General features: G+C 41.4%; 87 pseudogenes; all 87 read left to right on the top strand.

Annotated features, from left to right (window-relative positions):
* Nucleotides 1-52: 52 nt before the first annotated feature.
* LOC142726048 (5S ribosomal RNA) lies at nucleotides 53-171 on the top strand (annotated as a pseudogene).
* Nucleotides 172-238: 67 nt separating this feature from the next.
* On the top strand, nucleotides 239-357 carry LOC142725618 (5S ribosomal RNA; annotated as a pseudogene).
* A 66-nt stretch (nucleotides 358-423) lies between these two features.
* LOC142725880 (5S ribosomal RNA) lies at nucleotides 424-542 on the top strand (annotated as a pseudogene).
* A 67-nt stretch (nucleotides 543-609) lies between these two features.
* LOC142725560 (5S ribosomal RNA) lies at nucleotides 610-728 on the top strand (annotated as a pseudogene).
* Nucleotides 729-795: 67 nt separating this feature from the next.
* LOC142725794 (5S ribosomal RNA) lies at nucleotides 796-914 on the top strand (annotated as a pseudogene).
* A 66-nt stretch (nucleotides 915-980) lies between these two features.
* Nucleotides 981-1,099, top strand: LOC142725869 (5S ribosomal RNA; annotated as a pseudogene).
* Nucleotides 1,100-1,166: 67 nt separating this feature from the next.
* On the top strand, nucleotides 1,167-1,285 carry LOC142726096 (5S ribosomal RNA; annotated as a pseudogene).
* A 441-nt stretch (nucleotides 1,286-1,726) lies between these two features.
* On the top strand, nucleotides 1,727-1,845 carry LOC142725739 (5S ribosomal RNA; annotated as a pseudogene).
* A 251-nt stretch (nucleotides 1,846-2,096) lies between these two features.
* LOC142726081 (5S ribosomal RNA) lies at nucleotides 2,097-2,215 on the top strand (annotated as a pseudogene).
* Nucleotides 2,216-2,462: 247 nt separating this feature from the next.
* LOC142725676 (5S ribosomal RNA) lies at nucleotides 2,463-2,581 on the top strand (annotated as a pseudogene).
* A 626-nt stretch (nucleotides 2,582-3,207) lies between these two features.
* LOC142725961 (5S ribosomal RNA) lies at nucleotides 3,208-3,326 on the top strand (annotated as a pseudogene).
* A 67-nt stretch (nucleotides 3,327-3,393) lies between these two features.
* LOC142725604 (5S ribosomal RNA) lies at nucleotides 3,394-3,512 on the top strand (annotated as a pseudogene).
* A 253-nt stretch (nucleotides 3,513-3,765) lies between these two features.
* Nucleotides 3,766-3,884, top strand: LOC142725853 (5S ribosomal RNA; annotated as a pseudogene).
* Nucleotides 3,885-4,137: 253 nt separating this feature from the next.
* Nucleotides 4,138-4,256, top strand: LOC142725842 (5S ribosomal RNA; annotated as a pseudogene).
* Nucleotides 4,257-4,323: 67 nt separating this feature from the next.
* Nucleotides 4,324-4,442, top strand: LOC142725759 (5S ribosomal RNA; annotated as a pseudogene).
* Nucleotides 4,443-4,509: 67 nt separating this feature from the next.
* On the top strand, nucleotides 4,510-4,628 carry LOC142725918 (5S ribosomal RNA; annotated as a pseudogene).
* Nucleotides 4,629-5,803: 1,175 nt separating this feature from the next.
* On the top strand, nucleotides 5,804-5,922 carry LOC142725847 (5S ribosomal RNA; annotated as a pseudogene).
* Nucleotides 5,923-6,948: 1,026 nt separating this feature from the next.
* LOC142725841 (5S ribosomal RNA) lies at nucleotides 6,949-7,067 on the top strand (annotated as a pseudogene).
* Nucleotides 7,068-7,888: 821 nt separating this feature from the next.
* LOC142725845 (5S ribosomal RNA) lies at nucleotides 7,889-8,007 on the top strand (annotated as a pseudogene).
* Nucleotides 8,008-8,260: 253 nt separating this feature from the next.
* LOC142726094 (5S ribosomal RNA) lies at nucleotides 8,261-8,379 on the top strand (annotated as a pseudogene).
* A 67-nt stretch (nucleotides 8,380-8,446) lies between these two features.
* On the top strand, nucleotides 8,447-8,565 carry LOC142725615 (5S ribosomal RNA; annotated as a pseudogene).
* Nucleotides 8,566-9,004: 439 nt separating this feature from the next.
* LOC142725906 (5S ribosomal RNA) lies at nucleotides 9,005-9,123 on the top strand (annotated as a pseudogene).
* A 67-nt stretch (nucleotides 9,124-9,190) lies between these two features.
* On the top strand, nucleotides 9,191-9,309 carry LOC142725617 (5S ribosomal RNA; annotated as a pseudogene).
* Nucleotides 9,310-9,376: 67 nt separating this feature from the next.
* On the top strand, nucleotides 9,377-9,495 carry LOC142725959 (5S ribosomal RNA; annotated as a pseudogene).
* A 984-nt stretch (nucleotides 9,496-10,479) lies between these two features.
* LOC142725595 (5S ribosomal RNA) lies at nucleotides 10,480-10,598 on the top strand (annotated as a pseudogene).
* Nucleotides 10,599-10,665: 67 nt separating this feature from the next.
* Nucleotides 10,666-10,784, top strand: LOC142725829 (5S ribosomal RNA; annotated as a pseudogene).
* A 253-nt stretch (nucleotides 10,785-11,037) lies between these two features.
* LOC142726052 (5S ribosomal RNA) lies at nucleotides 11,038-11,156 on the top strand (annotated as a pseudogene).
* A 67-nt stretch (nucleotides 11,157-11,223) lies between these two features.
* On the top strand, nucleotides 11,224-11,342 carry LOC142725556 (5S ribosomal RNA; annotated as a pseudogene).
* A 67-nt stretch (nucleotides 11,343-11,409) lies between these two features.
* Nucleotides 11,410-11,528, top strand: LOC142725873 (5S ribosomal RNA; annotated as a pseudogene).
* A 67-nt stretch (nucleotides 11,529-11,595) lies between these two features.
* On the top strand, nucleotides 11,596-11,714 carry LOC142725999 (5S ribosomal RNA; annotated as a pseudogene).
* A 67-nt stretch (nucleotides 11,715-11,781) lies between these two features.
* LOC142725840 (5S ribosomal RNA) lies at nucleotides 11,782-11,900 on the top strand (annotated as a pseudogene).
* A 67-nt stretch (nucleotides 11,901-11,967) lies between these two features.
* Nucleotides 11,968-12,086, top strand: LOC142725716 (5S ribosomal RNA; annotated as a pseudogene).
* Nucleotides 12,087-12,153: 67 nt separating this feature from the next.
* On the top strand, nucleotides 12,154-12,272 carry LOC142725568 (5S ribosomal RNA; annotated as a pseudogene).
* A 253-nt stretch (nucleotides 12,273-12,525) lies between these two features.
* On the top strand, nucleotides 12,526-12,645 carry LOC142725884 (5S ribosomal RNA; annotated as a pseudogene).
* Nucleotides 12,646-12,712: 67 nt separating this feature from the next.
* LOC142725815 (5S ribosomal RNA) lies at nucleotides 12,713-12,831 on the top strand (annotated as a pseudogene).
* A 67-nt stretch (nucleotides 12,832-12,898) lies between these two features.
* On the top strand, nucleotides 12,899-13,017 carry LOC142726011 (5S ribosomal RNA; annotated as a pseudogene).
* Nucleotides 13,018-13,084: 67 nt separating this feature from the next.
* LOC142726024 (5S ribosomal RNA) lies at nucleotides 13,085-13,203 on the top strand (annotated as a pseudogene).
* A 252-nt stretch (nucleotides 13,204-13,455) lies between these two features.
* On the top strand, nucleotides 13,456-13,574 carry LOC142726055 (5S ribosomal RNA; annotated as a pseudogene).
* Nucleotides 13,575-14,014: 440 nt separating this feature from the next.
* On the top strand, nucleotides 14,015-14,133 carry LOC142725855 (5S ribosomal RNA; annotated as a pseudogene).
* A 66-nt stretch (nucleotides 14,134-14,199) lies between these two features.
* LOC142725966 (5S ribosomal RNA) lies at nucleotides 14,200-14,318 on the top strand (annotated as a pseudogene).
* A 66-nt stretch (nucleotides 14,319-14,384) lies between these two features.
* Nucleotides 14,385-14,505, top strand: LOC142726065 (5S ribosomal RNA; annotated as a pseudogene).
* Nucleotides 14,506-14,759: 254 nt separating this feature from the next.
* On the top strand, nucleotides 14,760-14,878 carry LOC142725697 (5S ribosomal RNA; annotated as a pseudogene).
* Nucleotides 14,879-14,944: 66 nt separating this feature from the next.
* Nucleotides 14,945-15,063, top strand: LOC142725997 (5S ribosomal RNA; annotated as a pseudogene).
* A 256-nt stretch (nucleotides 15,064-15,319) lies between these two features.
* Nucleotides 15,320-15,438, top strand: LOC142725803 (5S ribosomal RNA; annotated as a pseudogene).
* Nucleotides 15,439-15,505: 67 nt separating this feature from the next.
* LOC142725936 (5S ribosomal RNA) lies at nucleotides 15,506-15,624 on the top strand (annotated as a pseudogene).
* Nucleotides 15,625-15,691: 67 nt separating this feature from the next.
* LOC142725985 (5S ribosomal RNA) lies at nucleotides 15,692-15,810 on the top strand (annotated as a pseudogene).
* A 67-nt stretch (nucleotides 15,811-15,877) lies between these two features.
* On the top strand, nucleotides 15,878-15,996 carry LOC142725935 (5S ribosomal RNA; annotated as a pseudogene).
* Nucleotides 15,997-16,063: 67 nt separating this feature from the next.
* LOC142725969 (5S ribosomal RNA) lies at nucleotides 16,064-16,182 on the top strand (annotated as a pseudogene).
* Nucleotides 16,183-16,249: 67 nt separating this feature from the next.
* LOC142726004 (5S ribosomal RNA) lies at nucleotides 16,250-16,368 on the top strand (annotated as a pseudogene).
* Nucleotides 16,369-16,435: 67 nt separating this feature from the next.
* LOC142725912 (5S ribosomal RNA) lies at nucleotides 16,436-16,554 on the top strand (annotated as a pseudogene).
* Nucleotides 16,555-16,621: 67 nt separating this feature from the next.
* LOC142725565 (5S ribosomal RNA) lies at nucleotides 16,622-16,740 on the top strand (annotated as a pseudogene).
* Nucleotides 16,741-16,807: 67 nt separating this feature from the next.
* LOC142725696 (5S ribosomal RNA) lies at nucleotides 16,808-16,926 on the top strand (annotated as a pseudogene).
* A 67-nt stretch (nucleotides 16,927-16,993) lies between these two features.
* LOC142725663 (5S ribosomal RNA) lies at nucleotides 16,994-17,112 on the top strand (annotated as a pseudogene).
* Nucleotides 17,113-17,365: 253 nt separating this feature from the next.
* LOC142725679 (5S ribosomal RNA) lies at nucleotides 17,366-17,484 on the top strand (annotated as a pseudogene).
* Nucleotides 17,485-17,551: 67 nt separating this feature from the next.
* Nucleotides 17,552-17,670, top strand: LOC142726006 (5S ribosomal RNA; annotated as a pseudogene).
* A 67-nt stretch (nucleotides 17,671-17,737) lies between these two features.
* Nucleotides 17,738-17,856, top strand: LOC142725968 (5S ribosomal RNA; annotated as a pseudogene).
* Nucleotides 17,857-18,109: 253 nt separating this feature from the next.
* Nucleotides 18,110-18,228, top strand: LOC142725758 (5S ribosomal RNA; annotated as a pseudogene).
* Nucleotides 18,229-18,295: 67 nt separating this feature from the next.
* LOC142725905 (5S ribosomal RNA) lies at nucleotides 18,296-18,414 on the top strand (annotated as a pseudogene).
* A 438-nt stretch (nucleotides 18,415-18,852) lies between these two features.
* On the top strand, nucleotides 18,853-18,972 carry LOC142725792 (5S ribosomal RNA; annotated as a pseudogene).
* A 67-nt stretch (nucleotides 18,973-19,039) lies between these two features.
* LOC142725670 (5S ribosomal RNA) lies at nucleotides 19,040-19,158 on the top strand (annotated as a pseudogene).
* A 67-nt stretch (nucleotides 19,159-19,225) lies between these two features.
* On the top strand, nucleotides 19,226-19,344 carry LOC142726114 (5S ribosomal RNA; annotated as a pseudogene).
* A 67-nt stretch (nucleotides 19,345-19,411) lies between these two features.
* On the top strand, nucleotides 19,412-19,530 carry LOC142725791 (5S ribosomal RNA; annotated as a pseudogene).
* A 439-nt stretch (nucleotides 19,531-19,969) lies between these two features.
* On the top strand, nucleotides 19,970-20,088 carry LOC142725839 (5S ribosomal RNA; annotated as a pseudogene).
* A 67-nt stretch (nucleotides 20,089-20,155) lies between these two features.
* Nucleotides 20,156-20,274, top strand: LOC142725789 (5S ribosomal RNA; annotated as a pseudogene).
* Nucleotides 20,275-20,341: 67 nt separating this feature from the next.
* Nucleotides 20,342-20,460, top strand: LOC142725733 (5S ribosomal RNA; annotated as a pseudogene).
* Nucleotides 20,461-20,527: 67 nt separating this feature from the next.
* Nucleotides 20,528-20,646, top strand: LOC142726035 (5S ribosomal RNA; annotated as a pseudogene).
* A 67-nt stretch (nucleotides 20,647-20,713) lies between these two features.
* On the top strand, nucleotides 20,714-20,832 carry LOC142726083 (5S ribosomal RNA; annotated as a pseudogene).
* Nucleotides 20,833-20,899: 67 nt separating this feature from the next.
* LOC142726017 (5S ribosomal RNA) lies at nucleotides 20,900-21,018 on the top strand (annotated as a pseudogene).
* A 67-nt stretch (nucleotides 21,019-21,085) lies between these two features.
* Nucleotides 21,086-21,204, top strand: LOC142726016 (5S ribosomal RNA; annotated as a pseudogene).
* Nucleotides 21,205-21,271: 67 nt separating this feature from the next.
* Nucleotides 21,272-21,390, top strand: LOC142725735 (5S ribosomal RNA; annotated as a pseudogene).
* Nucleotides 21,391-21,643: 253 nt separating this feature from the next.
* Nucleotides 21,644-21,762, top strand: LOC142725619 (5S ribosomal RNA; annotated as a pseudogene).
* A 253-nt stretch (nucleotides 21,763-22,015) lies between these two features.
* LOC142725934 (5S ribosomal RNA) lies at nucleotides 22,016-22,134 on the top strand (annotated as a pseudogene).
* A 67-nt stretch (nucleotides 22,135-22,201) lies between these two features.
* LOC142725838 (5S ribosomal RNA) lies at nucleotides 22,202-22,320 on the top strand (annotated as a pseudogene).
* A 68-nt stretch (nucleotides 22,321-22,388) lies between these two features.
* Nucleotides 22,389-22,507, top strand: LOC142725875 (5S ribosomal RNA; annotated as a pseudogene).
* Nucleotides 22,508-22,574: 67 nt separating this feature from the next.
* On the top strand, nucleotides 22,575-22,693 carry LOC142725680 (5S ribosomal RNA; annotated as a pseudogene).
* Nucleotides 22,694-22,946: 253 nt separating this feature from the next.
* LOC142725662 (5S ribosomal RNA) lies at nucleotides 22,947-23,065 on the top strand (annotated as a pseudogene).
* Nucleotides 23,066-23,318: 253 nt separating this feature from the next.
* LOC142725837 (5S ribosomal RNA) lies at nucleotides 23,319-23,437 on the top strand (annotated as a pseudogene).
* Nucleotides 23,438-23,504: 67 nt separating this feature from the next.
* Nucleotides 23,505-23,623, top strand: LOC142726126 (5S ribosomal RNA; annotated as a pseudogene).
* Nucleotides 23,624-24,062: 439 nt separating this feature from the next.
* Nucleotides 24,063-24,182, top strand: LOC142725707 (5S ribosomal RNA; annotated as a pseudogene).
* Nucleotides 24,183-24,249: 67 nt separating this feature from the next.
* LOC142725779 (5S ribosomal RNA) lies at nucleotides 24,250-24,368 on the top strand (annotated as a pseudogene).
* A 67-nt stretch (nucleotides 24,369-24,435) lies between these two features.
* LOC142725929 (5S ribosomal RNA) lies at nucleotides 24,436-24,554 on the top strand (annotated as a pseudogene).
* Nucleotides 24,555-24,621: 67 nt separating this feature from the next.
* LOC142725767 (5S ribosomal RNA) lies at nucleotides 24,622-24,740 on the top strand (annotated as a pseudogene).
* Nucleotides 24,741-24,993: 253 nt separating this feature from the next.
* On the top strand, nucleotides 24,994-25,113 carry LOC142726072 (5S ribosomal RNA; annotated as a pseudogene).
* A 67-nt stretch (nucleotides 25,114-25,180) lies between these two features.
* On the top strand, nucleotides 25,181-25,299 carry LOC142725717 (5S ribosomal RNA; annotated as a pseudogene).
* A 67-nt stretch (nucleotides 25,300-25,366) lies between these two features.
* On the top strand, nucleotides 25,367-25,485 carry LOC142725928 (5S ribosomal RNA; annotated as a pseudogene).
* Nucleotides 25,486-25,552: 67 nt separating this feature from the next.
* LOC142725755 (5S ribosomal RNA) lies at nucleotides 25,553-25,671 on the top strand (annotated as a pseudogene).
* Nucleotides 25,672-25,924: 253 nt separating this feature from the next.
* LOC142726023 (5S ribosomal RNA) lies at nucleotides 25,925-26,043 on the top strand (annotated as a pseudogene).
* Nucleotides 26,044-26,060: the final 17 nt, after the last annotated feature.

Here is a 26,060-nt window from a genome sequence, read left to right as displayed (position 1 = left end):
TAGATTTTGTTTCACAATAGATTAAATAGGACTATGGATTAAAGCATTTAACGTCAATGGCCGTTCTAAGCTGAATGTGCCTGCTCTCGTCAGAATGCAGAAGTTACACAGCTTAAGGCCTCGCTAGTACCAGTGTGGGAGACTGTCTGGGAATCCGTGGTGCGGTTGAATTCTTATTATGTCGTTTAGATTTTGTTTCACAATCGATTAAAAAGGACTATGGATTAAAGCACTTAATGTCAATGGCCATTCTAAGCTGAATGTCCCTGCTCTCGTCAGATCGCAGAAGTTACACAGCTTAAGGCCTCGCTAGTACCAGTGTGGGAGACTGTCTGGGAATCCGTGGTGCGGTTGACTTTTATTATGTTGTTTAGATTTTGTTTCACAATAGATTAAATAGGACTATGGATTAAGGCTTTTAATGTCAATGGCCATTCTAAGCTGAATGTGCCTGCTCTCGTCAGATCGCAGAAGTTACTCAGCTTAAGGCCTCGCTAGTACCAGTGTGGGAGACTGTCTGGGAATCCATGGTGCGGTTGACTTTTTATTATGTCGTTTAGATTTTGTTTCACAATCGATTAAAAAGGACTATGGATTAAAGCATTTAATGTCAATGGCCATTCTAAGCTGAATGTGCCTGCTCTCGTTAGATTGCAGAAGTTACACAGCTTAACGCCTCGCTAGTACCAGTGTGGGAGACTGTCTGGGAATCCGTGGTGCGGTTGACTTTTTATTATGTCGTTTAGATTTTGTTTCACAATAGATTAAAAAGGACTATGGATTAAAGCATTTAACGTCAATGGCCATTCTAAGCTGAATGTGCCTGCTCTCGTCAGATCGCAGAAGTTACACAGTTTAAGGCCTCGCTAGTACCATTGTGGGAGACTGTCTGGGAATCTGTGGTGCGGTTGACTTTTTATTATGTCGTTTAGATTTTGTTTCACAATAAATAAAAAGGACTATGGATTAAAGCATTTAATGTCAATGGCCATTCTAAGATGAATGTGCCTGCTCTCGTGAGATCGCAGAAGTTACACAGCTTAAGGCCTCGCTAGTACCAGTGTGGGAGACTGTCTGGGAATACGTGGTGCGGTTGACTTTTTATTATGTCGTTTAGATTTTGTTTCACAATAGATTAAATAGGACTATGGATTAAAGCAGTTATTGTCAATGGCCATTCTAAGCTGAATGTGCCTGCTCTCATCAGATCGCAGAAGTTACACAACTTAAGGCCTCGCTAGTACCAGTGTGGGAGACTGTCTGTGAATCCATGGTGCGGTTGACTTTTTATTATGTCGTTTAGAATTTGTTTCACAATCGATTAAAAATAATAATAAACTAAAGCGTTAAAAGTTAATGGCTATTCGTAGCTGAAATGTGCCTTTTCTCGTCAAATCGCAGATGAATAACACTTTAACACCTCGCTAGTACCAGTGTGGGAGACTTTCTGGGCTTCCGTGGTGCTGTTGACTTTTTATTATGTCGTTTAGAATTTGTTTCACAATTGTTTAAAAATAAAAATAGACTAAAGCATTAAAAGTTAATAGCTATTCTAAGCTTAAATGTGCCTTTTCTCGTCAAATCGCAGATATAAAACACTTTAAGGCCTCGCTAGTACGAGTGTGAGAGACTGTCTGGGAATCCGTGGTGCGGTTGGCTTTTTATTATGTCGTTTAGATTTTGTTTCACAATAGATTAAATAGGACTATGGATTAAAGCTTTTAACATCAATGGCCATTCTAAGCTGAATGTGCCTGCTCTCGTCAGATCGCAGAAGTTACACAGCTTAAGGCCTCGCTAGTACCAGTGTGGGAGACTGTCTGGGAATCCGTGGTGCGGTTGACATTATTATGTTGTTTAGATTTTGTTTCACAATCGATTAAAAAGGACTATGGATTAAAGCATTTAATGTCAATGGCCATTCTAAGCAGAATGTCCCTGCTCTCGTCAGATCGCAAATGTTACACAGCTTAAGGCCTCGCTAGTACCAGTGTGGGAGACTGTCTGGGAATCCGTGGTGCGGTTGCCTTTTTATTATGTCGTTTAGATTTTGTTTCCCAATAGATTAAATAGGACTATGGATTAAAGCTTCAAACGTCAATGGCCATTCTAAGCTGAATGTGCCTGCTCTCATCAGATCGCAGAAGTTACACAGCTTAAAGCCCCGCTAGTTCCAGTGTGGGAGACTGTCTGGGAATGCGTGGTGCGGTTGACTTTTTATTATGTCGTTTAGATTTTGTTTCACAATCGATTAAAAAGCACTATGGATTAAAGCATTTAATGTCAATGGCCATTCTAAGCTGAATGTGCCTGCTCTCGTCAGATCGCAGAAATTATACAGCTTAAGGCCTCGCTAGTGTGGGAGACTGTCTTGGAATCCGTGGTGCGGTTGACTTTTTATTATGTCGTTTAGATTTTGTTTCACAATCTATTAAAAAGGACTATGGATTAAAGCATTTAATGTCAATGGCCATTCTAAGCTGAATGTGCCTGCTCTCGTCAGATCGCAGAAGTTACACAGCTTAAGGCCTCGCTAGTACCAGTGTGGGATACTGTCTGGGAATCCGTGGTGCGGTTGACTTTTTATTATGTTGTTTAGATTTTGTTTCACAATAGATTAAATAGGACTATGGATTAAAGCAGTTATTGTCAATGGCCATTCTAAGCTAAATGTGCCTGCTCTCGTCCGATCGCAGAAGTTACACTGCCTAAGGCCTCGCTAGTACCATTGTGGGAGACTGTCTGGGAATCCATGGTGCGGTTGACTTTTTATTATGTCGTTTAGAATTTGTTTCACAATCGATTAAAAGTAATAATAAACTAAAGCTTTAAAAGTTAAAGGCTATTCTTAGCTGAAATGTGCCTTTTCTCGTCAAATCGCAGATGAATAACACTTTAACACCTCGCTAGTACCAGTGTGGGAGACTTTCTGGGCTTCCGTGGTGCTGTTGACTTTTTATTATGTCGTTTAGAATTTGTTTCACAATTGTTTAAAAATTAAAATAGACTAAAGCTTTAAAAGTTAATAGCCATTCTAAGCTTAAATGTGCCTTTTCTCGTCAAATCGCAGATATAAAACACTTTAAGGCCTCACTAGTACGAGTGTGAGAGACTATCTGGGAATCCGAGGTGCGGTTGACTTTTTATTATGTCGTTTAGATTTGTTTCAAAATCGATTAAAAAGGACTATGGATTAAAGAGTTTAATGTCAATGGCCATTCTAAGCTGAATGTGCCTGCTCTCATCAGGTCGCAGAAGTTACACAGCTTAAGGCCTTGCTAGTACCAGTGTGGGAGACTGTCTGGGAATCCGTGGTGCGGTTGAATTTTTATTATGTCGTTTAGATTTTGTTTCACAATCGATTAAAAAGGACTATGGATTAAAGAATTTAATGTCAATGGCCATTCTAAGCTGAATGTCCCTGCTCTCGTCAGATCGCAGAAGTTACACAGCTTAAGGCCTCGTTAGTACCAGTGTGGGAGACTGTCTGGGAATCCGTGGTGCGGTTGACTTTTTATTATGTCGTTTAGATTTTGTTTCACAATCGATTAAAAAGGACTATGGATTAAAGCATTTAATGTCAATGGCCATTCTAAGCTGAATGTGCCTCCTCTCGTCATATCGCAGAAGTTACACAGCTTAAGGCCTCGCTAGTACCAGTGTGGGAGACTGTCTGGGAATCCGTGGTGCGGTTGACTTTTTATTATGTCGTTTAGATTTTGTTTCACAATAGATTAAAAAGGACTATGGATTAAAGCATTTAATGTCAATGGCCATTCTAAGCTGAATGTGCCTGCTCTCGTCAGATCGCAGAAGTTACACAGCTTAAGGCCTCGCTAGTACCAGTGTGGGAGACTGTCTGGGAATCCGTGGTGCGGTTGACTTTTTATTATGTCGTTTAGATTATGTTTCACAATAGATTAAATAGGACTATGGATTAAAGCATTTAACGTCAATAGGCATTCTAAGCTGAATGTGCCTTCTCTCGTCAGAACGCAGAAGTTACACAGCTTAAGGCCTCGCTAGTACCAGTGTGGGAGACTGTCTGGGAATCCGTGGTGTGGTTGAATTTTTATTATGTCGTTTAGATTTTGTTTCACAATCGATTAAAAAGGACTATGGATTAAAGTCTTTAATGTCAATGGCCATTCTAAGCTGAATGTCCCTGCTCTCGTCAGATCGCAGAAGTTACACAGCTTAAGGCCTCGCTGGTACCAGTGTGGGAGACTGTCTGGGAATGCGTGGTGCGGTTGACTTTTTATTATGTTGTTTAGATTTTGTTTCACAATAGATTAAATAGAACTATGGATTAAGGCTTTTTATGTCAATGGCCATTCTAAGCTGAATGTGCCTGCTCTCGTCAGATCGCAGAAGTTACACAGCTTAAGGCCTCGCTAGTACCAGTGTGGGAGACTGTGTTGGAATCCGTGGTGCGGTTGACTTTTTATTATGTCGTTTAGATTTTGTTTCACAATCGATTAAAAAGGACTATGGATTAAAGCATTTAATGTCAATGGCCATTCTAAGCTGAATGTGCCTGCTCTCGTTAGATCGCAGAAGTTACACAGCTTAACGCCTCGCTAGTACCAGTGTGGGTGACTGTCTGGGAATCCGTGGTGCGGTTGACTTTTTATTATGTCGTTTAGATTTTGTTTCACAATCGATTAAAAAGGACTATGGATTAAAGCATTTAAAGTCAGTGGCCATTCTAAGCTGAATGTGCCTGCTCTCGTCAGATTGCACAAGTTACACAGCTCAAGGCCTTGCTAGTACCAGTGTGGGAGACTGTCTGGAAATCTGTGAAGAAGTTGACTTTCTATTATGTCGTTCAGATTTTGTTTCACAATCGATTAAAAAGGACTATGGATTAAAGTATCTAATGTCGATTGCCATTCTAAGCTGAATGTTCCTCCTCTCGTCAAGTTACACAGCTTAAGGCCTCGCTAGTACCAGTGTGGGAGACTGTCTGTGAATCAGTGGTGCGGTTGCCTTTTTATTATGTCGTTTAGATTTTGTTTCACAATCGATTAAAAAGGACTATGGATTAAAGAATTTAATGTCAATTGCCATTCTAAGCTCAATATGACTGCTCTCGGTAGATCGCAGAAGTTACACAGCTTTAGGCCTCGCTAGTACCAGTGTGGGAGACTGTCTGGGAATCTGTGGTGCGTTTGACTTTTTATTATGTCGTTTAGATTTTGTTTCACATTCGATTAAAAAGGACTATGGATAAAAGCATTTAATGTCAATGGACATTCTAAGTTGAATGTGCCTGCTCTCGTCAGTTCGCAGAAGTTACACAGCTTAAGGCCTCGCTATTACCAGTGTGGGAGACTGTCTGGGAATACATGGTGCGGTTGACTTTTTATTATGTCGTTTAGATTTTGTTTCACAATCGATTAAAAAGGACTATGGATTAAAGCATTTACTGTCAATGGCCATTCTAAGCTGAATGTTCCTGCACTCGTCAGATCGCAGAAATTACACAGCTTATGGCCTCGCTATTACCAGTGTGGGAGACTGTCTGGTAATCCATGGTGCAGTTGCCTTTTTATTATGTCGTTTAGATTATGTTTCACATTCGATTAAAAAGGACTATGGATTAAAGCATTTTAAAGTCTATGGACATTCTAAGCTGAATGTGCCTGCACTCGTCAGTTCCCAGAAGTTACATAGCTTAAGGCCTCGCTAGTACCAGTGTGGGAGACTGTCTGGGAATCCGTGGAGCGGTTGACTTTTTATTATGTTGTTTAGATTTTGTTTCACAATAGATTAAATAGGACTATGGATTAAGGCTTTTAATGTCAATGGCCATTCTAAGCTGAATGTGCCTGCTCTCGTCAGATCGCAGAAGTTACACAGCTTAAGGCATCGCTAGTACCAGTGTGGGAGACTGTCTGGGAATCCGTGGTGCAGTTGACTTTTTATTATGGCGTTTAGATATTTTTTCACAATCGATTAAAAAGGACTATGGATTAAAGCATTTAATATCATTGGCCATTATAAGCAAGATGTGCCTGCTCTCGTCAGATTGCAGAAGTTACACAGCTCAAGGCCTTGCTAGTACCGGTGTGGGAGACTGGCTGGGAATCTGTGGTGCGGTTGACTTTTAATTATGTTGTTTAGATTTTGTTTCACAATCGATTAAAAAGGACTATGGATTAAAGCATTTTAATGTTTTAATGTCAATGCCTATTCTAAGCTGAATGTGCCTGCTCTCGTCAGCTCGCAGAAGTTACACAGTTTAAGACCTCGCTAGTACCAGTGTTGGAGACTGTCTGGGAATCCGTGGTGTGGTTGACTTTTTATTATGTCGTTTAGATTATGTTTCACAATCGATTAAATAGGACTATGGATTAAAGCATTTTAATGTCAATGGCCATTCTAAGCTGAATGTGCTTGCACTTGGCAGATCGCAGAAGTTACACAGCTTAAGGCCTCGCTAGTACCAGTGTGGGAGACTATCTGGGAATCCGTGGTGCGGTTGACTTTTTATTATGTCGTTTCGATTTTGTTTCACAATCGATTAAAAAGAACTATGGATTAAAGCATTTAATGTCAATTGCCATTCTAATCTGAATGTGCCTGCTCTCATCAGATCGCAGAAGTTACACAGCTTATGGCCTCGCTATTACCAGTGTGGGAGACTGTCTGGTAATCCATGGTGCAGTTGCCTTTTTATTATGTCGTTTAGATTATGTTTCACATTTGATTAAAAAGGACTATGGATTAAAGCATTTTAAAGTCTATGGACATTCTAAAGTCTATGGACATTCTAAGCTGAATGTGCCTGCACTCGTCAGTTCCCAGAAGTTACATAGCTTAAGGCCTCGCTAGTACCAGTGTGGGAGACTGTCTGGGAATCCGTGGAGCGGTTGACTTTTTATTATGTTGTTTAGATTTTGTTTCACAATAGATTAAATAGGACTATGGATTAAGGCTTTTAATGTCAATGGCCATTCTAAGCTGAATGTGCCTGCTCTCGTCAGATCGCAGAAGTTACACAGCTTAAGGCCTCGCTAGTACCAGTGTGGGAGACTGTCTGGGAATCCGTGGTGCGGTTGACTTTTTATTATGGCGTTTAGATATTTTTTCACAATCGATTAAAAAGGACTATGGATTAAAGCATTTAATATCATTGGCCATTATAAGCAAGATGTGCCTGCTCTCGTCAGATTGCAGAAGTTACACAGCTCAAGGCCTTGCTAGTACCGGTGTGGGAGACTGGCTGGGAATCTGTGGTGCGGTTGACTTTTAATTATGTTGTTTAGATTTTGTTTCACAATCGATTAAAAAGGACTATGGATTAAAGCATTTTAATGTTTTAATGTCAATGGCTATTCTAAGCTGAATGTGCCTGCTCTCGTCAGCTCGCAGAAGTTACACAGTTTAAGACCTCGCTAGTACCAGTGTTGGAGACTGTCTGGGAATCCGTGGTGTGGTTGACTTTTTATTATGTCGTTTAGATTATGTTTCACAATCGATTAAATAGGACTATGGATTAAAGCATTTTAATGTCAATGGCCATTCTAAGCTGAATGTGCTTGCACTTGGCAGATCGCAGAAGTTACACAGCTTAAGGCCTCGCTAGTACCAGTGTGGGAGACTATCTGGGAATCCGTGGTGCGGTTGATGTTTTATTATGTCGTTTAGTTTTTGTTTCACAATCGATTAAAAATGACTATGGATTAAAGCATTTAAAGTCAGTGGCCATTCTAAGCTGAATGTGCCTGCTCTCGTCAGATTGCACAAGTTACACAGCTTAAGGCCTCGCTAGTACCAGTGTGGGAGACGGTCTGGGAATCCGTGGTGCAGTTGACTTTTAATTATGTTGTTTAGATTTTGTTTCACAATCGATTAAAAAGAACTATGGATTAAAGCATTTGTTGTCAATGGCCATTCTAATCTGAATGTGCCTGCTCTCGTCAGATCGCAGTAATTACACAGCTTAAGGCCTCGCTAGTACCAGTGTGGGAGACTGTCTGGGAATCCGTGGTGCGGTTGACTATTTATTATGTTGTTTAGATTTTGTTTCACAATCGATTAAAAAGGACTATGGATTAAAGCATTTAAAGTCAATGCTCATTCTAAGCTGAATGTGCCTGCTCTCGTTAGATTGCAGAAGTTACACAGCTTAACGCCTCGCTAGTACCAGTGTGGGAGACTGTCTGGGAATCCGTGGTGCGGTTGCCTTTTTATTATGTCGTTTAGATTTTGTTTCACAATCGATTAAAAAGAACTATGGATTAAAGCCTTTAATGTCAATGGCTATTCTAAGCTGAATGTCCCTGCTCTCGTCAGATCGCAGAAGTTACACAGCTTAAGGTCTCGCTGGTACCAGTGTGGGAGACTGTCTGGGAATGCGTGGTGCGGTTGACTTTTTAATATGTTGTTTAGATTTTGTTTCACAATAGATTAAATAGGACTATGGATTAAGGCTTTTATTGTCAATGGCCATTCTAAGCTGAATGTGCCTGCTCACGTCAGATCGCAGAAGTTACACAGCTTAAGGCCTCGCTAGTACCAGTGTGGGAGACTGTCTGGGAATCCGTGGTGCGGTTGACTTTTTATTATGTTGTTTAGATTTTGTTTCACAATAGATTAAATAGGACTATGGATTAAGGCTTTTAATGTCAATGGCCATTCTAAGTTGAATGTGAATGCTCTCGTCAGATCGCAGAAGTTACACAGCTTAAGGCCTCGCTAGTACCAGTGTGGTAGACTGTCTGGGAATCCGTGGTGCGGTTGACTTTTTATTATGTCGTTTAGATTTTGTTTCACAATCGATTAAAAAGGACTATGGATTAAAGCATTTAATGTCAATGGCCATTCTAAGCTGAATGTGCCTTCTCTCGTTAGATCGCAGAAGTTAAACAGCTTAACGCCTCGCTAGTAACAGTGTGGGAGACTGTCTGGGAATCCGTGGTGCGGTTGACTTTTTATTATTTCGTTTAGATTTTGTTTCACAATAGATTAAATAGGACTATGGATTAAAACATTTAACGACAATGGCCATTCTAAGCTGAATGTGCCTGCTCTCGTCAGATCGCAGAAGTTACACAGCTTAAGGCCTCGCTAGTACCAGTGTGGGAGACTGTCTGGGAATCCGTGGTGCGGTTGAATTTTTATTATGTCGTTTAGATTTTGTTTCACAATCGATTAAAAAGGACTATGGATTAAAGCATTTAATGTCAATGGCCATTCTAAGCTGAATGTCCCTGCTCTCGTCAGATCGCAGAAGTTACACAGCTTAAGGCCTCGCTAGTACCAGTGTGGGAGACTGTCTGGGAATCCGTGGTGCGGTTGACTTTTTATTATGTCGTTTAGATTTTGTTTCACAATCGATTAAAAAGGACTATGGATTAAAGCATTTAATGTCAATGGCCATTCTAAGCTGAATGTGCCTGCTCTTGTCAGATCGCAGAAGTTACACAGCTTAAGGCCTCGCTAGTACCAGTGTGGGAGACTGTCTGGGAATCCGTGGAGCGGTTGACTTTTTATTATGTCGTTTAGATTTTGTTTCACAATAGATTAAAAAGGACTATGGATTAAAGCATTTAATGTCAATGGCCGTTCTCAGCTGAATGTTCCTGCTCTCGTCAGATCGCAGAAGTTACACAGCTTAAGGCCTCGCTAGTACCAGTGTGGGAGACTGTCTGGGATTCCGTGGTGCGGTTGTCTTTTTATTATGTCGTTTAGATTATGTTTCACAATAGATTAAATAGGACTCTGGATTAAAGCATTTAACGTCAATAGCCATTCTAAGCTGAATGTAGAACGCAGAAGTTACACAGCTTAAGGCCTCGCTAGTACCAGTGTGGGAGACTGTCTGGGAATCCGTGGTGCGGTTGAATTTTTATTATGTCGTTTAGATTTTGTTTCACAATCGATTAAAAAGGACTATGGATTAAAGCATTTAATGTCAATGGCCATTCTAAACTGAATGTCCCTGCTCTCGTCAGATCGCAGAAGTTACACAGCTTAACGCCTCCCTAGTACCAGTGTGGGAGACTGTCTGGGAATCCGTGGTGCGGTTGAATTTTTATTATGTCGTTTAGATTTTGTTTCACAATCGATTAAAAAGGACTATGGATTAAAGCATTTAATGTCAATGGCCATTCTAAACTGAATGTCCCTGCTCTCGTCAGATCGCAGAAGTTACACAGCTTAACGCCTCCCTAGTACCAGTGTGGGAGACTGTCTGGGAATCCGTGGTGCGGTTGACTTCTTATTATGTCGTTTAGATTTTTTTTCACAATAGATTAAATAGGACTATGGATTAAATCATTTAACGTCAATGGCCATTCTAAGCTGAATGTGCCTGCTCTCGTCAGATAGCAGAAGTTACCCAGCTTAAGGCCTCGCTAGTACCAGTGTGGGAGACTGTCTCGGAATCCGTTGTGCGGTTGAATTTTTATTATGTCGTTTAGATTTTGTTTCACAATCGATTAAAAAGGACTATGGATTAAAGCATTTAATGTCAATGGCCATTCTAAGCTGAATGTCTCTGCTCTCGTCAGATCGCAGAAGTTACACAGCTTAAGGCCTCGGTAGTACCAGTGTGGGAGACTGTCTGGGAATCCGTGGTGCTGTTGACTCTTTATTATGTCGTTTAGATTTTGTTTCACAATCGATTAAAAAGGACTATGGATTAAAGCATTTAATGTCAATGGCCATTCTAAGCTGAATGTGCCTGCTCTCGTCAGATCGCAGAAGTTACACAGCTTAAGGCCTCGCTAGTACCAGTGTGGGAGACTGTCTGGGAATCCGTGGTGCGGTTGACTTTTTATTATGTCGTTTAGATTTTGTTTCACAATCGATTAAAAAGGACTATGGATTAAAGCATTTAACATCAATGGCCATTCTAAGCTGAATGTGCCTGCTCTCGTCAGATCACAGAAGATACACAGCTTAACGCCTCGCTAGTACCAGTGTGGGAGACTGTCTAGGAATCCGTGGTGCGGTTGAGTTTTTATTATGTCGTTTAGATTTTGTTTCACAATAGATTAAATAGGACTATGGATTAAAGCATTTAACGTCAGTGGCCATTCTAAGCTGAATGTACCTTCTCTCGTCCGAACGCAGAAGTTACACAGCTTAAGGCCTCGCTAGTACCAGTGTGGGAGACTGTCTGGGAATCCGTGGTGCGGTTGAGTTTTTATTATGTCGTTTAGATTTTGTTTCACAATAGATTAAATAGGACTATGGATTAAAGCATTTAACGTCAGTGGCCATTCTGAGCTGAATGTACCTGCTCTCGTCCGAACGCAGAAGTTACACAGCTTAAGGCCTCGCTAGTACCAGTGTGGGAGACTGTCTGGGAATCAGTGGTGCTGTTGACTTTTTATTATGTCGTTTAGATTTTGTTTCACAATCGATTAAAAAGGACTATGGATTAAAGCATTTAATGTCAATGGCTATTCTAAGCTGAATGTGCCTGCTCTTGTCAGATCACAGAAGTTACACAGCTTAAGGCCTCGCTAGTACCAGTGTGGGAGACTGTCTGGGAATCCGTGGTGCTGTTGACTTTTTATTATGTCGTTTAGATTTTGTTTCACAATCGATTAAAAAGGACTATGGATTAAAGCATTTAATGTCAATGGCCATTCTAAGCTGAATGTGCCTGCTCTCGTCAGATCACAGAAGTTACACAGCTTAAGGCCTCGCTAGTACCAGTGTGGGAGACTGTCTGGGAATCCGTGGTGCGGTTGAGTTTTTATTATGTCGTTTAGATTTTGTTTCACAATCGATTAAAAAGGACTATGGATTAGAGCCTTTAATGTCAATGGCCATTCTAAGCTGAATGTCCCTGCTCTCGTCAGATCGCAGAAGTTACACAGCTTAAGGCCTCGCTGGTACCAGTGTGGGAGACTGTCTGGGAATGCGTGGTGCGGTTGACTTTTTATTATGTTGTTTAGATTTTGTTTCACAATAGATTAAATAGGACTATGGATTAAGGCTTTTAATGTCAATGGCCATTCCAAGCTGAATGTGCCTGCTCTCGTCAGATCGCAGAAGTTACACAGCTTAAGGCCTCGCTAGTACCAGTGTGGGAGACTGTCTGGGAATCCGTGGTGCGGTTGACTTTTTATTATGTCGTTTAGATTTTGTTTCACAATCGATTAAAAAGGACTATGGATTAAATCATTTAATGTCAATGGCCATTCTAAGCTGAATGTGCCTGCTCTCGTTAGATCGCAGAAGTTACACAGCTTAACGCCTCCCTAGTACCAGTGTGGGAGACTGTCTGGGAATCCGTGGTGCGGTTGACTTTTTATTATGTCGTTTAGATTTTGTTTCACAATAGATTAAATAGGACTATGGATTAAATCATTTAACGTCAATGGCCATTCTAAGCTTAATGTCCCTGCTCTCGTCAGATCGCAGAAGTTACCCAGCTTAAGGCCTCGCTAGTACCAGTGTGGGAGACTGTCTCGGAATCCGTTGTGCGGTTGAATTTTTATTATGTCGTTTAGATTTTGTTTCACAATCGATTAAAAAGGACTATGGATTAAAGCATTTAATGTCAATGGCCATTCTAAGCTGAATGTCCCTGCTCTCGTCAGATCGCAAAAGTTACACAGCTTAAGGCCTCGCTAGTACCAGTGTGGGAGACTTGTCTGGGAATCCGTGGTGCTGTTGACTTTTTATTATGTCGTTTAGATTTTGTTTCACAATCGATTAAAAAGGACTATGGATTAAAGCATTTAATGTCAATGGCCATTCTAAGCTGAATGTGCCTGCTCTCGTCAGATCGCAGAAGTTACACAGCTTAAGGCCTCGCTAGTACCAGTGTGGGAGACTGTCTGGGAATCCGTGGTGCGGTTGACTTTTTATTATGTCGTTTAGATTTTGTTTCACAATCGATTAAAAAGGACTATGTATTAAAGCATTTAACGTCAATGGCCATTCTAAGCTGAATGTGCCTGCTCTCGTCAGAACGCAGAAGTTACATAGCTTAAGTCCTCGCTAGTACCAGTGTGGGATACTGTCTGGGAATCCGTGGCGCGGTTGACTTTTTATTATGTTGTTTCGATTTTGTTTCACAATAGATTAAATAGGACTATGGATTAAGGCTTTTAATGTCAATGGCCATTCTAAGCTGAATGTGCCTGCTCTCGTCAGATCGCAGAAGTTACACGGCTTAAGGCCTCGCTAGTACCATTGTGGGAGACTGTCTGGGAATCAGTGGTGCGGTTAACTTTTTATTATGTCGTTTAGATTTTGTTTCACAATCGATTAAAAAGGACTATGGATTAAAGCATTTAAAGTCAATGCTCATTCTAAGCTGAATGTGCCTGCTCTCGTTAGATCGCAGAAGTTACACAGCTTAACGCCTCGCTAGTACCAGTGTGGGAGACTGTCTGGGAATCTGTGGTGCGGTTGACTTTTTATAATGTCGTTTAGATTTGTTTCACAATAGATTAAATAGGACTATGGATTAAAGCATTTAACGTCAATGGCCATTCTAAGCTGAATGTGCCTGCTCTCGTCCGAACGCAGAAGTTACACAGCTTAAGGCCCCGCTAGCACCAGTGTGGGAGACTGTCTGGGAATCCGTGGTGCGGTTGAGTTTTTATTATGTCGTTTAGATTTTGTTTCACAATCGATTAAAAAGGACTATGGATTAAAGCCTTTAATGTCAATGGCCATTCTAGAGCTGAATGTCCCTGCTCTCGTCAGATCGCAGAAGTTACACAGCTTAAGGTCTCGCTGGTACCAGTGTGGGAGACTGTCTGGGAATGCGTGGTGCGGTTGACTTTTTATTATGTTGTTTAGATTTTGTTTCACAATAGATTAAATAGGACTATGGATTAAGGCTTTTAATGTCAATGGCCATTCTAAGGCTGAATGTGCCTGCTCTCGTCAGATCGCAGAAGTTACACAGCTTAAGGCCTCGCTAGTACCAGTGTGGAGACTGTCTGGGAATCCGTGGTGCGGTTGACTTTTTATTATGTCGTTTAGATTTTGTTTCACAATCGATTAAAAAGGACTGTGGATTAAAGCATTTAATGTCAATGGCCATTCTAAGCTGAATGTGCCTGCTCTCGTCAGATCGCAGAAGTTACACAGCTTAAGGCCTCTCTAGTACTAGTGTGGGAGACTGTCTGGGAATCCGTGGTGCGGTTAACTTTTTATTATGTCGTTTAGATTTTGTTTCACAATCGATTAAAAAGACTATGGATTAAAGCATTTAATGTCAATGGCCATTCTAAGCTGAATGTGCCTGCTCTCGTCAGAACGCAGAAGTTACATAGCTTAAGGCCTCGCTAGTACGAGTGTGGGAGACTGTCTGGGAATCCGTGGTGCGGTTGCCTTTTTAATATGTTGTTTAGATTTGTTTCACAATAGATTAAATAGGACTATGGATTAAGGCTTTTAATGTCAATGGCCATTCTAAGCTGAATGTGCCTGCTCTCGTCAGATCGCAGAAGTTACACAGCTTAAGGCCTCGCCTAGTACCAGTGTGGGAGACTGTCTGGGAAATCCGTGGTGCGGTTGACTTTTTATTATGTCGTTTAGATTTTGTTTCACAATCGATTAAAAAGGACTATGGATTAAAGCATTTAATGTCAATGGCCATTTCTAAGCTGAATGTGCATGCTCTCGTTAGATCGCAGAAGTTAAACAGCTTAACGCCTCGCTAGTAACAGTGTGGGAGACTGTCTGGGAATCCGTGGTGCGGTTGACTTTTTATTATTTAGTTTAGATTTTGTTTCACAATAGATTAAATAGGACTATGGATTAAAACATTTAACGTCAATGGCCATTCTAAGCTGAAAGTGCCTGCTCTCGTCAGATCGCAGAAGTTACACAGCTTAAGGCCTCGCTAGTACCAGTGTGGGAGACTGTCTGGGAATCCGTGGTGCGGTTGAATTTTTATTATGTCGTTTAGATTTTGTTTCACAATCGATTAAAAAGACTATGGATTAAAGCATTTAATGTCAATGGCCATTCTAAGCTGAATGTCTCTGCTCTCGTCAGATCGCAGAAGTTACACAGCTTAAGGCCTCGCTAGTATCAGTGTGGGAGACTGTCTGGGAATCCGTGGTGCGGTTGACTTTTTATTATGTCGTTTAGATTTTGTTTCACAGTCGATTAAAAAAGGACTATGGATTAAAGCATTTACTGTCAATGGCCATTCTAAGCTGAATGTGCCTCCTCTCCGTCAGATCGCAGAAGTTACACAGCTTAAGGCCCTCGCTAGTACCAGTGTGGGAGAATGTCTGGGAATCTGTGGTGCGGTTGCCTTTTTATTATGTCGTTTAGATTTTGTTTCACAATAGATTAAAAAGGACTATGGATTAAAGCATTTAATGTCAATGGCCATTCTAAGCTGAATGTGCCTGCTCTCGTCAGATCGCAGAAGTTACACAGCTTAAGGCCTCGCTAGTACCAGTGTGGGAGACTGTCTGGGAATCCGTGGTGCGGTTGACTTTTTATTATGTCGTTTAGATTATGTTTCACAATAGATTAAATAGGACTATGGATTAAAGCATTTAACGTCAATAGCCATTCTAAGCTGAATGTACCTGCTCTCGTCAGAATGCAGAAGTTACACAGCTTAAGGCCTCGCTAGTACCAGTGTGGGAGACTGTCTGGGAATCCGTGGTGTGGTTGAATTTTTATTATGTCGTTTAGATTTTGTTTCACAATGGATTAAAAAGGACTATGGATTAAAGACTTTAATGTCAATGGCCATTCTAAGCTGAATGTCCCTGCTCTCGTCAGATCGCAGAAGTCACACATCTTAAGGCCTCGCTAGTACCAGTGTGGGAGACTGTCTGGGAATCCGTGGTGCGGTTGACTTTTTATTATGTCGTTTAGATTATGTTTCACAATAGATTAAATAGGACTATGGATTAAAGCATTTAACGTCAATAGCCATTCTAAGCTGAATGTACCTGCTCTCGTCAGAATGCAGAAGTTACACAGCTTAAGGCCTCGCTAGTACCAGTGTGGGAGACTGTCTGGGAATCCGTGGTGTGGTTGAATTTTTGTTATGTCGTTTAGATTTTGTTTCACAATCGATTAAAAAGGACTATGGATTAAAGCCTTTAATGTCAATGGCCATTCTAAGCTGAATGTCCCTGCTCTCGTCAGATCGCAGAAGTTACACAGCTTAAGGCCTCGCTAGTACGAGTGTGGGAGACTGTCTGGGAATCCGTGGTGCGGTCGACTTTTTATTATGTTGTTTAGATTTTGTTTCACAATCGATTAAAAAGGACTATGGATTAAAACCTTTAATGTCAATGGCCATTCTAAGCTGAATGTCCCTGCTCTCGTCAGATCGCAGAAGTTACACAGCTTAAGGCCTCGCTGGTACCAGTGTGGGAGATTGTCTGGGAATGCGTGGTGCGGTTGACTTTTTATTATGTTGTTTAGATTTTGTTTCACAATAGATTAAATAGAACTATGGATTAAGGCTTTTAATGTCAATGGCCATTCTAAGCTGAATGTGCCTGCTCTCGTCAGATCGCAGACGTTACACAGCTTAAGGCCTCGCTAGTACCAGTGTGGGAGACTATGTTGGAATCCGTGGTGCGGTTGACTTTTTATTATGTCGTTTAGATTTTGTTTCACAATCGATTAAAAAGGACTATGGATTAAAGCATTTAATGTCAATGGCCTTTCTAAGCTGAATGTGCCTTCTCTCGTCAGAACGCAGAAGTTACATAGCTTAAGGCCTCGCTAGTACCAGTGTGGGAGACTGTCTGGGAATCCGTGGTGCGGTTGACTTTTTATTATTTCGTTTAGATTTTGTTTCACAATAGATTAAATAGGACTATGGATAAAAACATTTAACGTCAATGGCCATTCTAAGCTGAAAGTGCCTGCTCTCGTCAGATCGCAGAAGTTACACAGCTTAAGGCCTCGCTAGTACCAGTGTGGGAGACTGTCTGGGAATCCGTGGTGCGGTTGAATTTTTATTATGTCGTTTAGATTTTGTTTCACAATCGATTAAAAAGGACTATGGATTAAAGCATTTAATGTCAATGGCCATTCTAAGCTGAATGTCCCTGCTCTCGTCAGATCGCAGAAGTTACACAGCTTCAGGCCTCGCTAGTACCAGTGTGGGAGACTGTCTGGGAATCCGTGGTGCGGTTGACTTTTTATTATGTCGTTTAGATTTTGTTTCACAATCGATTAAAAAGGACTATGGATTAAAGTATTTAATGTCAATGGCCATTCTAAGCTGAATGTGCCTCCTCTCGTCAGATCGCAGAAGTTACACAGCTTAAGGCCTCGCTAGTACCAGTGTGGGAGAATGTCTGGGAATCTGTGGTGCGGTTGACTTTCTATTATGTCGTTTAGATTTTGTTTCACAATAGATTAAAAAGGACTATGGATTAAAGCATTTAATGTCAATGGCAATTCTAAGCTGAATGTGCCTGCTCTCGTCAGATCGCAGAAGTTACACAGCTTAAGGCCTCGCTAGTACCAGTGTGGGAGACTGTCTGGGAATCCGTGGTGCGGTTGACTTTTTATTATGTCGTTTAGATTATGTTTCACAATAGATTAAATAGGACTATGGATTAAAGCATTTAACGTCATTAGCCATTCTAAGCTGAATGTGCCTGCTCTCGTCAGAACGCAGAAGTTACACAGCTTAAGGCCTCGCTAGTACCAGTGTGGGAGACTGTCTGGGAATCCGTGGTGTGGTTGAATTTTTATTATGTCGTTTAGATTTTGTTTCACAATCGATTAAAAAGGACTATGGATTAAAGACTTTAATGTCAATGGCCATTCTAAGCTGAATGTCCCTGCTCTCGTCAGATCGCAGAAGTTACACAGCTTAAGGCCTCGCTAGTACGAGTGTGGGAGACTGTCTGGGAATCCGTGGTGCGGTCGACTTTTTATTATGTTGTTTAGATTTTGTTTCACAATCGATTAAAAAGGACTATGGATTAAAGACTTTAATGTCAATGGCCATTCTAAGCTGAATGTCCCTCCTCTCGTCAGATCGCAGAAGTTACACAGCTTAAGGCCTCGCTGGTACCAGTGTGGGAGACTGTCTGGGAATGCGTGGTGCGGTTGACTTTTTATTATGTTGTTTAGATTTTGTTTCACAATAGATTAAATAGAACTATGGATTAAGGCTTTTAATGTCAATGGCCATTCTAAGCTGAATGTGCCTGCTCTCGTCAGATCGCAGAAGTTACACAGCTTAAGGCCTCGCTAGTACCAGTGTGGGAGACTGTGTTGGAATCCGTGGTGCGGTTGACTTTTTATTATGTCGTTTAGATTTTGTTTCACAATCGATTAAAAAGGACTATGGATTAAAGCATTTAATGTCAATGGCCATTCTAAGCTGAATGTGCCTGCTCTCGTTAGATCGCAGAAGTTACACAGCTTAACGCCTCGCTAGTACCAGTGTGGGTGACTATCTGGGAATCCGTGGTGCGGTTGACTTTTTATTATGTCGTTTAGATTTTGTTTCACAATCGATTAAAAAGGACTATGGATTAACGCATTTAATGTCAATGGCCATTCTAAGCTGAATGTGCCTGCTCTCGTTAGATCGCAGAAGTTACACAGCTTAACGCCTACCTAGTACCAGTGTGGGAGACTGTCTGGGAATCCGTGGTGCGGTTGACTTTTTATTATGTCGTTTAGATTTTGTTTCACAATAGATTAAATAGGACTATGGATTAAATCATTTAACGTCAATGGACATTCTAAGCTGAATGTCCCTGCTCTCGTCAGATCGCAGAAGTTACCCAGCTTAAAGCCTCGCTAGTACCAGTGTGGGAGACAGTCTCGGAATCCGTTGTGCGGCTGAATTTTTATTATGTCGTTTAATTTTGTTTCACAATCGATTAAAAAGGACTGTGGATTAAAGCATTTAAGGTCAATGGCCATTCTAAGCTGAATGTCCCTGCTCTCGTCAGATCGCAGAAATTACACAGTTTAAGGCCTCGCTAGTACCAGTGTGGGAGACTTGTCTGGGAATCCGTGGTGCTGTTGACTTTTTATTATGTCGTTTAGATTTTGTTTCACAATCGATTAAAAAGGACTATGGATTAAAGCATTTAATGTCAATGGCCATTCTAAGCTGAATGTGCCTGCTCTCGTCAGATCGCAGAAGTTACACAGCTTAAGGCCTCGCTAGTACCAGTGTGGGAGACTGTCTGGGAATCCGTGGTGCGGTTGATTTTTTATTATGTCGTTTAGATTTTGTTTCACAATCGATTAAAAAGGACTATGGATTAAAGCATTTAACGTCAATGGCCATTCTAAGCTGAATGTGCCTGCTCTCGTCAGAACGCAGAAGTTACATAGCTTAAGTCTTCGCTAGTACCAGTGTGGGAGACTGACTGGGAATCTGTGGTGCGGTTGACTTTTTATTATGTTGTTTAGATTTTGCTTCACAATAGATTAAATAGGACTATGGATTAAGGCTTTTAATGTCAATGGCCATTCTAAGCTGAATGTGCCTGCTCTCGTCAGATCGCAGAAGTTACACAGCTTAAGGCCTCGCTAGTACCAGTGTGGGAGACTGTCTGGGAATCCGTGGTGCGGTTGACTTTTTATTATGTCGTTTAGATTTTGTTTCACAATCGATTAAAAAGGACTATGGATTAAAGCATTTAAAGTCAATGCTCATTCTAAGCTGAATGTGCCTGCTCTCGTTAGATCGCAGAAGTTACACAGCTTAACGCCTCGCTAGTACCAGTGTGGGAGACTGTCTGGGAATCCGTGGTGCGGTTGACTTTTTATTATGTCGTTTAGATTTTGTTTCACAATAGATTAAATAGGACTATGGATTAAAGCATTTAACGTCAATGGCCATTCTAAGCTAAATGTGCCTGCTCTCGTCCGAACGCAGAAGTTACACAGCTTAAGGCCTCGCTAGCAACAGTGTGGGAGACTGTCTGGGAATCCGTGGTGCGGTTGAGTTTTTATTATGTCGTTTAGATTTTGTTTCACAATCGATTAAAAAGGACTATGGATTAAAGCCTTTAATGTCAATGGCCATTCTAAGCTGAATGTCCCTGCTCTCGTCAGATCGCAGAAGTTACACAGCTTAAGGCCTCGCTGGTACCAGTGTGGGAGACTGTCTGGGAATGCGTGGTGCGGTTGACTTTTTATTATGTTGTTTAGATTTTGTTTCACAATAGATTAAATAGGACTATGGATTAAGGCTTTTAATGTCAATGGCCATTCGAAGCTGAATGTGCCTGCTCTCGTCAGATCGCAGAAGTTACACAGCTTAAGGCCTCGCTAGTACCAGTGTGGGAGACTGTCTGGGAATCCGTGGTGCGGTTGACTATTTATTATGTCGTTTAGATTTTGTTTCACAATCGATTAAAAAGGACTATGGATTAAAGCATTTAATGTCAATGGCCATTCTAAGCTGAATGTGCCTGCTCTCGTCAGATCGCAGAAGTTACACAGCTTAAGGCCTCGCTAGTACCAGTGTGGGAGACTGTCTGGGAATCCGTGGTGCGGTTAACTTTTTATTATGTCGTTTAGATTTTGTTTCACAATCGATTAAAAAGGACTATGGATTAAAGCATTTAATGTCAATGGCCATTCTAAGCTGAATGTGCCTGCTCTCGTCAGAACGCAGAAGTTACATAGCTTAAGGCCTCGCTAGTACGAGTGTGGGAGACTGTCTGGGAATCCGTGGTGTGGTAGACTTTTTATTATGTCGTTTCGATTTTGTTTCACAATAGATTAAATAGGACTATGGATTAAAGCATTTAACGTCAATGGCCATTCTAAGCTGAATGTGCCTGCTCTCGTCAGATCGCAGAAGTTACACAGCTTAAGGCCTCGCTAGTACCAGTGTGGGAGACTGTCTGGAAATCCGTGGTGTGGTTGAATTTTTATTATGTCGTTTAGATTTTGTTTCACAATCTATTAAAAAGGACTATGGATTAAAGCATTTAATGTCAATGGCCATTCTAAGCTGAATGTCCCTGCTCTCGTCAGATCGCAGAAGTTACACAGCTTAAGGTCTCGCTGGTACCAGTGTGGGAGACTGTCTGGGAATGCGTGGTGCGGTTGACTTTTTATTATGTCGTTTAGATTTTGTTTCACAATCTATTAAAAAGGACTATGGATTAAAGCATTTAATGTCAATGGCCATTCTAAGCTGAATGTCCCTGCTCTCGTCAGATCGCAGAAGTTACACAGCTTAAGGTCTCGCTGGTACCAGTGTGGGAGACTGTCTGGGAATGCGTGGTGCGGTTGACTTTTTATTATGTCGTTTAGATTTTGTTTCACAATCGATTAAAAAGGACTGTGGATTAACGCATTTAATGTCAATGGCCATTCTAAGCTGAATGTGCCTGCTCTCGTCAGATTGCAGAAGTTACACAGCTTAAGGCCTCGCTAGTACCAGTGTGGGAGACTGTCTGGGAATCCGTGGTGCGGTTGACTTTTTATTATGTCGTTTAGATTTTGTTTCACAATCGATTAAAAAGGACTATGGATTAAAGCATTTAATGTCAATGGCCATTCTAAGCTGAATGTGCATGCTCTCGTTAGATCGCAGAAGTTAAACAGCTTAACGCCTCGCTAGTAACAGTGTGGGAGACTGTCTGGGAATCCGTGGTGCGGTTGACTTTTTATTATTTCGTTTAGATTTTGTTTCACAATAGATTAAATAGGACTATGGATTAAAACATTTAACGTCAATGGCCATTCTAAGCTGAAAGTGCCTGCTCTCGTCAGATCGCAGAAGTTACACAGCTTAAGGCCTCGCTAGTACCAGTGTGGGAGACTGTCTGGGAATCCGTGGTGCGGTTGACTTTTTATTATGTCGTTTAGATTTTGTTTCACAATCGATTAAAAAGGACTATGGATTAAAGCATTTAACGGCAATGGCCATTCTAAGCTGAATGTGCCTCCTCTCGTCAGATCGCAGAAGTTACACAGCTTAAGGCCTCGCTAGTACCAGTGTGGGAGAATGTCTGGGAATCTGTGGTGCGGTTGACTTTTTATTATGTCGTTTAGATTTTGTTTCACAATAGATTAAATAGGACTATGGATTAAAGCATTTAACGTCAATAGCCATTCTAAGCTGAATGTACCTGCTCTCGTCAGAATGCAGAAGTTACACAGCTTAAGGCCTCGCTAGTACCAGTGTGGGAGACTGTCTGGGAATCCGTGGTGTGGTTGAATTTTTATTATGTCGTTTAGATTTTGTTTCACAATCGATTAAAAAGGACTATGGATTAAAGCCTTTAATGTCAATGGCCATTCTAAGCTGAATGTCCCTGCTCTCGTCAGATCGCAGAAGTTACACAGCTTAAGGCCTCGCTGGTACCAGTGTGGGAGACTGTCTGGGAATGCGTGGTGCGGTTGACTTTTTATTATGTTGTTTAGATTTTTGTTTCACAATAGATTAAATAGAACTATGGATTAAGGCTTTTAATGTCAATGGCCATTCTAAGCTGAATGTGCCTGCTCTCGTCAGATCGCAGAAGTTACACAGCTTAAGACCTCGCTAGTACCAGTGTGGGAGACTATGTTGGAATCCGTGGTGCGGTTGACTTTTTATTATGTCGTTTAGATTTTGTTTCACAATCGATTAAAAAGGACTATGGATTAACGCATTTAATGTCAATGGCCATTCTAAGCTGAATGTGCCTGCTCTCGTCAGAACGCAGAAGTTACATAGCTTAAGGCCTCGCTAGTACCATTGTGGGAGACTGTCTGGGAATCCGTGGTGCGGTTGACTTTTTATTATTTCGTTTAGATTTTGTTTCACAATCGATTAAAAAGGACTATGGATTAAAGCATTTAATGTCAATGGCCATTCTAAGCTGAATGTGCCTCCTCTCGTCAGATCGCAGAAGTTACACAGCTTAAGGCCTCGCTAGTACCAGTGTGGGAGAATGTCTGGGAATCTGTGGTGCGGTTGACTTTTTATTATGTCGTTTAGATTTTGTTTCACAATAGATTAAAAAGGACTATGGATTAAAGCATTAAACGTCAATAGCCATTCTAAGCTGAATGTACCTGCTCTCGTCAGAACGCAGAAGTTACACAGCTTAAGGCCTCGCTAGTACCAGTGTAGGAGACTGTCTGGGAATCCGTGGTGTGGTTGAATTTTTATTATGTCGTTTAGATTTTGTTTCACAATCGATTAAAAAGGACTATGGATTAAAGACTTTAATGTCAATGGCCATTCTAAGCTGAATGTCCCTGCTCTCGTCAGATCGCAGAAGTTACAAAGCTTAAGGCCTCGCTAGTACGAGTGTGGGAGACTGTCTGGGAATCCGTGGTGCGGGCGACTTTTTATTATGTTGTTTAGATTTTGTTTCACAATAGATTAAAAAGGACTATGGATTAAAGCCTTTAATGTCAATGGCCATTCTAAGCTGAATGTCCCTGCTCTCGTCAGATCGCAGAAGTTACACAGCTTAAGGCCTCGCTGGTACCAGTGTGGGAGACTGTCTGGGAATGCGTGGTGCGGTTGACTTTTTATTATGTTGTTTAGATTTTGTTTCACAATAGATTAAATAGAACTATGGATTAAGGCTTTTAATGTCATTGGCCATTCTAAGCTGAATGTGCCTGCTCTTGTCAGATCGCAGAAGTTACACAGCTTAAGGCCTCGCTAGTACCAGTGTGGGAGACTGTGTTGGAATCCGTGGTGCGGTTGACTTTTTATTATGTCGTTTAGATTTTGTTTCACAATCGATTAAAAAGGACTATGGATTAAAGCATTTAATGTCAATGGCCATTCTAAGCTGAATGTGCCTGCTCTTGTTAGATCGCAGAAGTTACACAGCTTAATGCCTACCTAGTACCAGTGTGGGAGACTGTCTGGGAATCCGTGGTGCGGTTGACTTTTTATTATGTCGTTTAGATTTTGTTTCACAATAGATTAAATAGGACTATGGATTAAATCATTTAACGTCAATGGCCATTCTAAGCTGAATGTCCCTGCTCTCGTCAGATCGCAGAAGTTACCCAGCTTAAGGCCTCGCTAGTACCAGTGTGGGAGACTGTCTCGGAATCCGTTGTGCGGTTGAATTTTTATTATGTCGTTTAGATTTTGTTTCACAATCGATTAAAAAGGACTGTGGATTAAAGCATTTAATGTCAATGGCCATTCTAAGCTGAATGTCCCTGCTCTCGTCAGATCGCAGAAGTTACACAGCTTAAGGCCTCGCTAGTACCAGTGTGGGAGACTTGTCTGGGAATCCGTGGTGCTGTTGACTTTTTATTATGTCGTTTAGATTTTGTTTCACAATCGATTAAAAAGGACTATGGATTAAAGCATTTAATGTCAATGGCCATTCTAAGCTGAATGTGCCTGCTCTCGTCAGATCGCAGAAGTTACACAGCTTAAGGCCTCGCTAGTACCAGTGTGGGAGACTGTCTGGGAATCCGTGGTGCGGTTGACTTTTTATTATGTCGTTTAGATTTTGTTTCACAATCGATTAAAAAGGACTATGGATTAAAGCGCTTAACGTCAATGGCCATTCTAAGCTGAATGTGCCTGCTCTCGTCAGAACGCAGAAGTTACATAGCTTAAGTCCTCGCTAGTACCAGTGTGGGAGACTGACTGGGAATCCGTGGTGCGGTTGACTTTTTATTATGTTGTTTAGATTTTGCTTCACAATAGATTAAATAGGACTATGGATTAAGGCTTTTAATGTCAATGGCCATTCTAAGCTGAATGTGCCTGCTCTCGTCAGATCGCAGAAGTTACACAGCTTAAGGCCTCGCTAGTACCAGTGTGGGAGACTGTCTGGGAATCCGTGGTGCGGTTGACTTTTTATTATGTCGTTTAGATTTTGTTTCACAATCGATTAAAAAGGACTATGGATTAAAGCATTTAAAGTCAATGCTCATTCTAAGCTGAATGTGCCTGCTCTCGTTAGATCGCAGAAGTTACACAGCTAAACGCCTCGCTAGTACCAGTGTGGGAGACTGTCTGGGAATCCGTGGTGCGGTTGACTTTTTATTATGTCGTTTAGATTTTGTTTCACAATCGATTAAAAAGGACTGTGGATTAAAGCATTTAATGTCAATGGCCATTCTAAGATGAATGTCCCTGCTCTCGTCAGATCGCAGGAGTTACACAGCTTAAGGCCTCGCTAGTACCAGTGTGGGAGACTTGTCTGGGAATCCGTGGTGCTGTTGACTTTTTATTATGTCGTTTAGATTTTGTTTCACAATCGATTAAAAAGGACTATGGATTAAAGCATTTAATGTCAATGGCCATTCTAAGCTGAATGTGCCTGCTCTCGTCAGATCGCAGAAGTTACACAGCTTAAGGCCTCGCTAGTACCAGTGTGGGAGACTGTCTGGGAATCCGTGGAGCGGTTGACTTTTTATTATGTCGTTTAGATTTTGTTTCACAATCGATTAAAAAGGACTATGGATTAAAGCATTTAACGTCAATGGCCATTCTAAGCTGAATGTGCCTGCTCTCGTCAGAACGCAGAAGTTACATAGCTTAAGTCCTCGCTAGTACCAGTGTGGGAGACTGACTGGGAATCCGTGGTGCGGTTGACTTTTTATTATGTTGTTTAGATTTTGCTTCACAATAGATTAAATAGGACTATGGATTAAGGCTTTTAATGTCAATGGCCATTCTAAGCTGAATGTGCCTGCTCTCGTCAGATCGCAGAAGTTACACAGCTTAAGGCCTCGCTAGTACCAGTGTGGGAGACTGTCTGGGAATCCGTGGTGCGGTTGACTTTTTATTATGTCGTTTAGATTTTGTTTCACAATCGATTAAAAAGGACTATGGATTAAAGCATTTAAAGTCAATGCTCATTCTAAGCTGAATGTGCCTGCTCTCGTTAGATCGCAGAAGTTACACAGCTTAACGCCTCGCTAGTACCAGTGTGGGAGACTGTCTGGGAATCCGTGGTGCGGTTGACTTTTTATTATGTCGTTTAGATTTTGTTTCACAATAGATTAAATAGGACTATGGATTAAAGCATTTAACGTCAATGGCCATTCTAAGCTGAATGTGCCTGCTCTCGTCCGAACGCAGAAGTTACACAGCTTAAGGCCTCGCTAGCACCAGTGTGGGAGACTGTCTGGGAATCCGTGGTGCGGTTGAGTTTTTATTATGTCGTTTA

The sequence above is a fragment of the Rhinoderma darwinii genome, unplaced genomic scaffold (assembly GCF_050947455.1).
Source record: "Rhinoderma darwinii isolate aRhiDar2 unplaced genomic scaffold, aRhiDar2.hap1 Scaffold_609, whole genome shotgun sequence".
NCBI classification, from domain to species: domain Eukaryota; kingdom Metazoa; phylum Chordata; class Amphibia; order Anura; family Rhinodermatidae; genus Rhinoderma; species Rhinoderma darwinii.
Note: the sequence above shows the minus strand (reverse complement) of the source record. Positions and strands in the feature narration are given on the sequence as shown.